The following is a 7,647-nucleotide window of genomic DNA, read 5'->3' as shown; positions in this document are numbered from 1 at the left end:
AACTGTGAAACACAATGGGACCAAAGGAGTACCCAATCAAAAAAAAAGGGGGAGTTCAATTGAGCACCCAAGCTGGTCCCAGCAGCAATAAAAAATGGACGCAGTTAGGTCCATGGAATTCAAGTACCATAATGGGACAGGCAATTACTCATCAATCCATTTCTTTAGCATGCTTGGTTTTTTTAGTTGCAAATGGATTATGTACATGACTCCATGTACATGACTCCATGCTTCCAACTGGAGAGTCTACTCGGTTCATAAGATTCCAATCGGTTTCATCATGCCCCATTGGCGGCTATCTCTGCCGCCGAGTCATTCAATTCTTAGTGGGTGCAAGTCAGCCCCTTAAAGAGTTTCTTCTTAATTTTCGTTGTCTTCCTGACTCCTGGAGTGTCATCACCACGTGACAGTTTGCATCAACCGTTGAACATTAAAAAATAAAGAAATGAAACATAAAATATGTTATGTAAATGAGCATTGAACAAATAACAAAACAAGCTCGAAGTCTTGCCCCCGGCCACCCACCCATCCACCCACACGCACGCACACACACACAAAGTTCTGGTGTCCCTGTGGCTTGCCCAATAAACTGCCAGTTTTGAAACAGCTGCTTATATTGTGGAGAAATTGGATTCTGGCTAACGGCCAACTGCCTAAGGCAATTCTTTGCCTGGAATGCTCTGGAAAGGCCATATTAAAATTGTTTTATGTACATTTTTACTTTGCCAGGGTGTCTAGAAAGCTACTCTTTTCAACTTTTGTTACTTTTCCATGTTTTCCTCAGCTATTTGAGTCAAAACTCTCTAACCACTGAAGCGGGAAAACATAGTGGCTGATGATAATGTAAAGTGTACATGATCTATTCACTATAGCAATAAACTGTTTACTGAAACTGCAAATGCTACAATAAAAGCAGATTTGCTCTCTTTGTTTAAGAGTTATTTTTTCCTGAAGGAAGTCCCGCTTCAAACTGTGACTTACGAAGCGACTGTTGCTTCGTTTCCGGCTCTTTAAGGACAACGGTAGTCACCCATGTTATTCTTCCAAGCATCTGCTGTTTCTACTAAGTGTGTGCGAATGTCGAACATTTGATTTTTAAGCGGATAAAAGTAGCAATAATTGGCTTAGACTACAAGGCCAACGCGTTTACACCAAATGCAGCGATGAAAGGAAACAGACATTACACACAAATATTGTACTCCTCCTCATCATTATTTATGATATCCCAATGCCTATCGGGCATCATATAAAGAGGGAGGGAAAACATTTTGAATGGGCACAATGCATACAAAGCTTAATTGCGCTCAGCGGAAAAAGTTATGACAGCCTGACTTAATGATTACATGACAAAAAGGAACTGCTAAGTGTTGTCGTGAAACACAGTAAGCTGCCCAACATTTTCTGCAAGTGGAGATGCTCTCCTCGTCGCAATTCAGACATAGAAAAGGCGTATTTCCTGCTAGTGGCTGCTGTGGCCAGATATCCCCTCACTGATTGAGTGAGGTCAATTTATGAGAGAAACAACGCGACGCATTGCTGACAAACTCAAGGTGACGTGCACAAGCGATGAAGAGCAGCAGCAGCAGCAGTAAGCAAGACAACCCCTTCCAAGCTCCCTTGTGATACCTAAATGCACAGCTCTAGCTGTGGAATGGTGCGCCGAACACGCAAGGGTTAAGCAGGTCAGGTCCCATCAAGAATACTGTACTGTTTCCACGGCGTACACTAATCCCCGACCGCAACAAGCCCATAAATGCTGTTATATTTCAACCAAGGATCAGCACAGCAATTTCGGCAGCAGTTTTATTCTCCTGAGCCTACCAAAAAATGCCTTACTGATCTGAGCTCCTAGATTTGGGAGTTTGTTAAAATTATGCTCACAAGATTTCCTGCTGCTTTAATAATTAAGTTCACAAGAGCGGTGGTCATATGCGATGGCGTTACGTGTTCTTTCACAAGAGAAACGGACAGCTCCTATTCGAGAAACTTCTGAGAAATTATAAATGACACACTTCACGTGCTTACAGTGGTTTTATACAGTACTCATTGTACTGCCAGAGATTCTTTCAGGCTTTCAACAGGGAACCCTTGAAGAGGGCTGACAGAAGTTGATTGGTTCACTATCAGAGAAAAGTTTTTTTTCTTCTCATCTCTCCACTAAAGGCACCCTTTGTTCCTTGTGACAACTGCTTTCGACAGCAGCAATGCTGCGGGACAAGCACAAGCTGATTTTCACAAAAAGTATAGCAGCTTTCTTATGACCTTGTCATCACAGCTCGAACCACAGAGCAACGTTTCTACATGATCTACAAGATCGACGCATCCCGAGAGCAAGCTTTCCAGATTGATTTTGATGCCTTGCTAAGGCAGCGCTGTGCCTCGCATGGGAACACCGAAAGTGCACGAGTGCCGCCGCGGTTGCCCAGCACTTATGGCGCTCGGCTCCTGCCCCGAAAAACGCGGGTTCGATCCTGGCCGCGGCGGTCGAATTTCGATGGAGGCAAAATTCTAGAGGCCGGTGTACTGTGCGATGTCAGTGCACGTTAAAGAACCTGAGGTGGTCGAAATTTCCGGAGCCCTTCACTACGGCATCCCTCATAGCCTGAGTCGCTTTAGGACGTCAAACCCCTATAAACCAGAAAGTAAACCAGAAATTGCACGAATTCTGCACATTACTGGTTACAGCTTATTCCACAGGAAGTTCTTTTGAACGTAGCTATGTTTATTAATATGCACCAGCCCAAACTTACTAAGGAGTATGGCAACCAACAGAGAACCAACCAGTGCAGTGCTTGATCACTTCATGAACAACAAAAAAAAAACACAAAATAGGATTCCACAGCTTATACATGTTACAAGTGAAAGGATGTCATGCCAATGTAAACGGATTGTGTGCTGGGTCACAGTACCATCAAAATTCACGGCAGACCATTTCCTTCATCCATCTCAGATCATCTCGTCAAAATTCACGGCAGACCAATTCAGTCAGTCCTTCTCCCTGACTTCGCCTCTTTTTTGACGGTGTTTCTGACAATTTCCTGATCTTTCCAGGCACACAAAATTTCCCTGACAATTCCCTGACAAAATTCACGGCAGACCAATTCAGTCAGTCCTTCTCCCTGACTTCGCCTCTTTTTTGACGGTGTTCCTGACAATCATAATTGCCGTTTGGGCGAGTTGGTGTGACATGATTCGAAAAGACCAGCGCGGAAACAGACAGGGACACGAGAAGAAAAAACACTGACGACAGGACGAGCGCTGACTAACAACTCTTTATTGTCGAGGAACACCCAGCACAATATATGCCAAAAAAAACACATGACAGTCAGGGGGCCAAAGATTACAACCTAATCCACAGTCATCGAGGGGCGGCCAACACATGCTTGAACCAGAAGGAAAACCACAAAAAGTGAAAAAAGGGGTGAAACTTTATGAAGTGAGCATATCAAAAGTACTTTAACCAGCAAAAAACCAAGGAAAAAAACCAGTGCCAAACAACATTGTGGCCAAAGGGCGGTGTCAAGAACACTTTAACAACAACAAAGAGCGAGCGTAAAAGGGCCCAAGCAAGCGAAGCAAAAGCAGTCAGAAATCTAAAAACAGATAAAACGTCAAGCAACCCTACAGATGCCACAAACAACTAAAACCAAATGAAAACAACCTAAAAAGCAAAAAAACTTGTCAACGCCAATAAGGTAAGAGGTAAAAAACAGTCTGCATGTAAAAACACAATTTGGACAATTACCACTTATGAGCCGCACCAAAAAACCTGAGGAGAAGAATGCGCACGGGCTAGCATAGGAAAATTTATGAGCAAACGGGAAGTGGCAGGCGAACACGTAAAATCAGTAATCTTTAGGCATGTTCAAGGAAGCGCATTTCTTTCTCGTGCAGTGAAATTGAGGGCGTGCTTACGCAACTGTCCCCTGCCTTAGCATTAAAGTAGGCCTCAATGACCTCCCTTTCTGTTTTGTTTTTTTATGTTGCTAAGAGCCTTGTGTTCTCTAATATAGGTTTACACTTGTGGCGAGGCTGGTTGCAGTGGTCTGCTAGATTACTTCCAGACCCTCTATCTACGTTGAGGAAGTGCTCCCTGGCCCTGACATTAAAGCATCTTCCCATCTGGCCTATGTACACACAACCGCACGTAAGGGGTATCTGATAGACAACCCCTGTTCGGCAGTGTGTGTACCGTTGCCCGTGTCTCGTAGTGCAGGTCGCCTGTCTTGCCTTGTTGTTCAAGACACATATCCTCGATAGCTTGCACGGTGCAGAAAAGACGACCTGGACGTTATACCGTCCTGCTACCTTTCTCACGTTGTGGGACATCTTGTGAAGGTACGGTATGACTGCAACGCGTTTCTTCTCTCGCTCCTTCCCAATCTGCCTCCCCTCTAACTTTTTGACCATCGCCTCACATATATCAGTAACTCTAAACCCTAAGGCCTCAGGAAAAGTGACTGTGCCTGCATCGACATCGGGATGGATACCATCGCATTTTAGGATGAGGTGTTCTATTGTTTCTACAGATTTACCACACACAGCACATGTGTCATCTTCATTGTTAAATTTCTTTTTGTAGCTGCGCGTTCTAAGACACCCTGACCTAGCTTCAAAGAGGAGGGCACTGCCTCTTGAGTTATGCGCATGCGCTCCCGCTATTCCCCTAACCGATTGGGTGACCCTATTCTAAAACTGTCTAATGACTCGGTGGCGGCAATAGTCACAAGCGCGCTGGGCGGTTATCGAACTGAATGCATTCAGTTCTTGGCCGCGCTCAATTTAAAGCTGGCAAGGAATCTTCGAGATATAGAACCAACAGCAGCTACAATAATCTGGAAAAATGTGAAAGCATTTGCACATGGCCACGATCAATGTAGATAAGTCTGGTTGCATCTAGCATTACAAAACAAAATGATAAAGCCGTGTGCCGGCGGTTTTGAATGCGAACGATCAAACGGTGCAAAGATTCACGGCAATATAAAACTAACTGAAATGGGCAGCTTTATAGATGTGCGCAAGAGGAGTGATCAATTGATTAAAAAGTTTGTGCATAGTTTGTTTAAATTCTGGTAATCATGATCATGTACACGGGTCAGACAGTCGATTTCTGTTGGGAGATGGCTGGTTTAGGTTACTCATATACGAAATGCTTTACAACTGGCTACGAAGTTAAGTAGCTCAGCTCCACTGTGTTTTGCATTAAAAGAGTCCTAGAACTGAAGTGTTGCAATTGTCAGAATACTGGTGTCCTGCACTCAAAACGCAGGGAAGGAAATGTGGTTGGGATACGCATCTCTTCTTGTAGCTGTCCATATTAATGTGACAAAAATACATGGGCCCCAATGGGCTCGGTGAATTTTCACCCAGTCCATTGTCCGGACAGCAATCGAGTTTCTAATTAGGCATAATTACATTGAAAATTTTTTCCCATGGGACGTTGCAGCAGCAACGGCTGCACTGCCACAGGTTGTGCCAGGCCTAGGCACCCTCCCTTTTTAATAGAGGTTTTAGCAATATTCAAGCATTCATTTTGGTGCAGTTCGGTGCAATTTAGGTCACTTTTATCAGGATGGCACAGGAGTGGAAGCATTCACATATCTCAAATAAAATATAACTAATGTGAATAACATATTTTGTTAGTAAGCAGCGGTACTGTTGATTTCTCATTTTGCCAAGTGAAAAAAAAAAGTTTCCTACGTACCCACAGTACGGGCCGCCACCATGTGTTTTTTGTGCCCACCACACTGCACGCGCTCAACAGTACTAAGGTGGCTAGATTGGGAAGGTGTGAAGAGCGCGGCGCTTTGCGTCGGCTGAGCGTGACCCCTCTGCACACCTATGCCGCCAGGAGGAATGTGGCGCTGCTAGTAGCGGCGCGGTAAGCTCTGCCGCGTCGGCCTTGCGCACCCCGTAGCAGTTCAGTTCGTTTCGTCACCTGTATTGAGTGTCTGTAGCAGCGTTTTCTCATTCGAGGGCGAGATGCCTTCAACACCAAAACAATACGGAGCATTTGTGCTTTGCGCCTGGGTGTGGTACGGGATACAGAAAAACATTAAAAAAACACCTCTGTTCCGTACGTGCCCCTGCCTGCCAGGGAATGTTTGCCAAGTGGTCTCGTGCGATCCAAGTGCCGACAAGTCCGTCAGTATCATTTTGCAGTCTTGTCACCATCCTTGAAAACAAACTTGCACATGCGTTCAGCCGAACGCGCTTTCACGTCGAAGCTGCGGAAAAGGTATTTACAGTCAATTAGTGATATGTGCCAAAAATTAGTTCTTTTGAGCGTTCTGTTGCGCTGACAGCATCAGTTGTACGTTTTTATTGCCTCACAAGGATTATTTTTTTTCCTTAAGGGTATAAATCAGGAGGATAGTGAGAAGCAACGGAAAACACTGAAGCTTTGTGTGCTGTGGATCAAATTCTGGAAAAATTTCCCCCTCACTTGTAAATAAACGATTTCATGGCCAGATGTGCTGCTTCATTGCTTACATGAGCGTCAAGATGGCATACATGCTACAGGTTCGCAAGCGGCAACAAAAACCGGTTAGTGCGTTGGGGCGCCTGGTTTGTGCTTTGGGGCGCTTTATCTACCCGCCGCGGTGGCTACTAGTGGTTAGAGCGCTCGGCTACTGATCCGGAGTACCCGTGGGTTCGAACCCGACCGCGGCGGCCGCGAATCGATGGAGGCGAAACGCTAAGGCGCCCATGTGCTGTGCGATGTCAGTGCACGTTAAAGATCCCCAGGTGGTGGAAATTATTCAGGAGCCCTCCACTACGGCCACTCTTCCTTTCTTCTCTTGGTCCCTCCTTCATAATCCCTTCCCTTACGGCGCGGTTCAGGTGTCCACCGATATATGTGAGACAGATACTGCGATATTTCCTTTCCCTAAAAACGAGTTTTAATTTTCGCCTTCAGCCAATGCGACTGCAGTTTTGAGGTCCTACGGCACGCATTACAACCTGCTCTTCTCGCAGTACGTACGTGTAGTGGCTGCGCTTCGGTGGCGGCGCAACGCAGAGAGTCAGTGCATGTCATTTAAATTATTCCGCAACCTTCCGCTGTGGCATTAACGGTGTCCCTCACATCCTGGGCAGCGTCTCGAAATGTGCACGCACGAAACGCGCTTCAGTCCAGCTATGCAATGCAAACTCGGCTTGTGAAGCAGCATATTTCACGGGAATAATGATCCGAGTTGACGAAACACTATTTTATAATAAAGATCCATTCTTTGACACTAGCAGAAAACACGCGATAAGCAAAACGGGCTCATTTTCTCTTCAGTGGTTAAGTTTAGCCTACGCGATGCGCTCATTCTGGCTGCGCGACTTACCACGCCTCTGCCGTCAGCGCCGCCGCACGGCATCGGCGCGCTGCGGGGCCATGTTTCCCCGGCCGGTTTTCACACCTTTCCAATCTAGCCACCGTAACAGTACACTCGCTTTCACTGCGTTTCACTGCGCGAGTTCGGACGTGCAGCCTTCACACAGCTGATCTAGATATAATAAAGAAAATGTGATTCTGACTTGAGGGGAGACGCGGGAATTGAAATAAAAAAAATGCGAAAATTTCGATCTTGTGAAAATAAAATATTCGGGATTAATTTACTCGAATAGTTTCTGCCTAGAATGCGACCTCCAAATACA

General features: G+C 45.5%; 1 long non-coding RNA gene across 1 annotated transcript; it reads right to left on the bottom strand.

The window, feature by feature from the left end:
- Positions 1 to 3,254: 3,254 nt before the first annotated feature.
- LOC144113096 (uncharacterized) lies at positions 3,255 to 7,319 on the bottom strand. Its single transcript, XR_013310610.1, has 2 exons — positions 6,986 to 7,319; positions 3,255 to 6,227 (listed from the first exon to the last, which is right to left on the bottom strand). It is a non-coding gene; the product is annotated as an uncharacterized LOC144113096 (long non-coding RNA).
- Between the last annotated feature and the right edge of the window lie 328 nt (positions 7,320 to 7,647).

This window comes from Amblyomma americanum, chromosome 1, assembly GCF_052857255.1.
Source record: "Amblyomma americanum isolate KBUSLIRL-KWMA chromosome 1, ASM5285725v1, whole genome shotgun sequence".
NCBI lineage: Eukaryota > Metazoa > Arthropoda > Arachnida > Ixodida > Ixodidae > Amblyomma > Amblyomma americanum.
This window is presented reverse-complemented; position numbering and strand designations above follow the sequence as displayed.